The sequence below is a fragment of the Capsicum annuum genome, chromosome 4, assembly GCF_002878395.1.
Source record: "Capsicum annuum cultivar UCD-10X-F1 chromosome 4, UCD10Xv1.1, whole genome shotgun sequence".
Lineage (NCBI taxonomy): Eukaryota > Viridiplantae > Streptophyta > Magnoliopsida > Solanales > Solanaceae > Capsicum > Capsicum annuum.
Window position 1 is genome coordinate 9,451,555 of NC_061114.1, and position 3,809 is coordinate 9,455,363.

The following is a 3,809-nucleotide window of genomic DNA, read 5'->3' on the forward strand; positions in this document are numbered from 1 at the left end:
TGTATATATTTTCTAAAGTAGTATATATTTAACGTATACATGTGTATATGTTTTATAAATTAGTATATAACTATATATTTAGTGTGTGTATATATTGTAGTATATATATATTGAAGTCTATGTTTTATTTAAAGAAGTATATACATTGAATGGTACGTATACATGTGTATATATTTTCTAAAGTAGTATATATTTAACGTATACATGTGTAGATGTTTTATAAATTAGTATATAACTATATATTTAGTGTGTGTATGTATTGTAGTATATATATATTGAAGTATATATTTTATTTAAAGAAGTACATACATTGAATGGTACGTATATATGTGTATATATTTAACGTATACATGTGTATATGTTTTATAAATTAGTATATAACTATATATATTGTGTGTGTATATATTGTAGTATATATATATTGAAGTATATGTTTTATTTAAAGAAGTACATACATTGAATGGTACGTATATATGTGTATATATTTTCTAAAGTAGTATATATTTAACATATGCATGTGTATATATTTTATAAATTAGTATATATATCATTATATTGTAGTATATCTTGTAGTATATGTTTTATTTATAGTAGTATATATATTTAACTAACGTATAGTCGTATACACGATTACATGTGTAATTGTGTTTATGTATTATGTGTATATATTTTTTAAAATCTAATGTAGTATATACTATATATATAGTGTGTATATATTGTTTAGCGTATGTAAAATGTATATAGGTGGGTATATATAGTGTATATTGGAGAAAAAAAAAAATTTATTTTTTTTACCGATTTTGATCAGATTTTCAACCGGTTTTGACCCGGTTTAGGTGGGTTGGACCGAGTTGGATTAAGTGGGCCGGTTCAGGGTTGTTTTTTTAAATTTTACTATTGGGCACGGAATCGACCCGACCCGTTTAACCAGGCCTGATCCAGACCGTCCCACTAATCGACTAAAATTCACGAGCCGGTTCAGGGTTGACCCAGTCTGGCCCATTTAACACCCTTACCTAAAAGTAAAATTGAGTGAATCGAAATTAATCAAATTTTAAACTGCTAACAGACACTAAACGAAATTAATCAAATTTCGGTAAAATTGCTTTGATGTGATTAGGTGATGATAAAATTTGAGTGCAAGTAGTGTTGCTTTTGCATCTTTTTTATTTATATTTTGCTTGTGTATTAAGTGAGAGGTTGGCTATAATCATTTTTGAAGAAATAGAGATAGATTCAAGAAGTATCATAAAAAATTGATTAGATAAAATATAATGCGATTTCAATTTTTAAGGATTAGAACTTCAATAGCTAGGAGGTTGTAAAAGATATAAATTAAAGTAAAAGTTTAGTAGGTAGAAAAACTTTATCTTGATGGTTGTCAATAGAAGTACTCATAGTATTGCTCTTATAGTTATGTGCATGTGCCAGCAGAGAGCGCTTTAGTTCCTCTCCAAAAATAAAATAACGTGAATTCAAATTAATCAGACCCTAGCGTTTTAGTTCCTCCTCAAAAGTAAAACAACGTAAATTCAAATTAATCAGACGCTAAATGCAATATTTTCTTAAACTATTAAGATGTCAGGTGATGACTTGCGTGCGTCCACCATGATACTAGGGGGCAGCTTCTTTACCAATTTCTTCAGCTAATAACAAAAAAAGTTTTATATGAGTTCAACACAATAATGAAAACCTGACCCCTCACCAGGTTCAACGACTAAGAACAAAAGTAAATAAGATAAGATGTTTTACATATAAACCTCCTTAATCAAGGGAGTAAAACTACGACCTATCCCAGTAGGTAGGGATGACAATGGGGCGGTACGGGTGCGGTGTGGTGCGGATTTTAAGCTATGCGGGGTGATGCAGGTTTTAAGTTATGCGGTGCGGTGCGGATGTGGGGCGGGTTAAAGTATGTTTTTTAAAATGGTGCGGTGCGGGTATATACGGGTTTAAATTAAAAAAAAGGCTAAAAACTAGTATTTTTCTTGTGAATATATCTAAAATTATATGTATTCTTTACTTAAAGTTTTATGATATTTAAAACGACATGTATAACACTACAAATAAATAATTTTATAGTAACTTTTTTAATATCTCTATTTATTTTAATAAAAATATGATATTTGCATCATTACTTGTACATGTTATACTTTTTGATAATTTTTTAGTGAAAAGTGATATAATAGAAATTAGTTATTATTTCCTAGTTGTAGATTTAAAAATATTATGGTTTTTAATGGAGTTACAAAATTTTTTAAAAAATAAAAATAAAAACATCGGGCGGTGCAGTGTGGTGCGGTTATACGTGGGTATGAATATGGGGGGGTTTATGCGGGTTTAAAGGTGCGGTGCGATTTTAAAACTTGTGGGTTTAGAAAAAACTCGCACCGCACCCGCACCGAACTGTACCATTGCCATCCCTACCAGTAGGATTTTTCAACCACTTCACTAAAACAAGAACAAATTTTATATTACAACCTATTGCAATCTAGGAATTAAATTCTTAATCCCTCTCCCTTACAATAGCTCTATTATAAGCACTCTCTGTAATAACTCTATTGTAATGACAATCAAGGCTAACTCTAGCCCACAACAGTACTACCACGGCTAACTATAGCCCCCAACATTACAATGGATAACTCTAACCCACAACTCAGATCTACAAGAGAAGAGAGAAAATAAAATGCCTATAGAAGCTTCTCAAAGAGGAGTAGATTTACACTATTAAAGCAAAATACAAAGACTCAATAACCTAGACCTAAAGACATATTCCGTTGTAGAAAATTAGTCCTTTGATTGTTGGAGCTTTGTCTTGATGGAACTTTGTGATGACTTTGCAATAAGATGAGAAATTTTGATTGTGCAAAAGATAGATTTTTCTTCGACATAATGATTTATATAGATGAAGCAATGGGAGAGAAACCCCGAGAATATTTCTCACTGATCGAGATTAGAAAGTTATTGTTGTTCCACCGACCCCCTACAAATGCTGTCAAATTTGTTGTAGGACAAGACTTTGCAGGTGTACAGTTGACCACATACTTATGCCCTTTAGGGATCAGGTCCCTACATGCAGATTGTCAATTATTCATATGTTGAACCAAGAGAAATCTCTTTAAGAAGTTATATCAATTAACAAGGTTATGAGTACATCCATAGTATAAACTCGATCTCTACGAAATAAGACCCATATGAGGATTAGTTAAAACTTGTTTGCCCTGAGAACTTGATTCTTTTTTTCCTTGTTAGATAGGTCTGGTGTGGGTATCTGGTTCTTCATCTGATCCCTTAGTAAGTTTGTGAAATTATCAAAACAAAACATAGTACAGTAGTAATTATGCATCATCAATTTTTTGCTTTTAAATGGTGACAAACATATAAAATAAGGTTCCTTTTTGAGAATCAGATTTACCTAAAAATATTCGCACGTACTCGACTTTATAAACCAATTTCATTTCTCTGTTACAATACTTTCAAACACTAATTGACCATGTACTCATACATCTCAGGTATCAGGTCCCAATTTATTATTCCTCAAAACTACATGTACATTAATTTTTACCTTTTTTACAGTGACAAACTATTTCCCATGTCTACCAAGTTCCTCTATATCACCACCATCTCCAAATTACAATATTTTAATTATTTTCTGATGTCCTTATGAGTTTGCTAGTCATAAAAATCAAGAATAAATTTGTCAATCATCTAATAAGGATAATAGTAGGTGAAACCGATTGAAACTCTGATAAATTATTGATTCAAATCTAATAATAGGTAAAATCAATAGAAACTCTGCTTGGACCAAA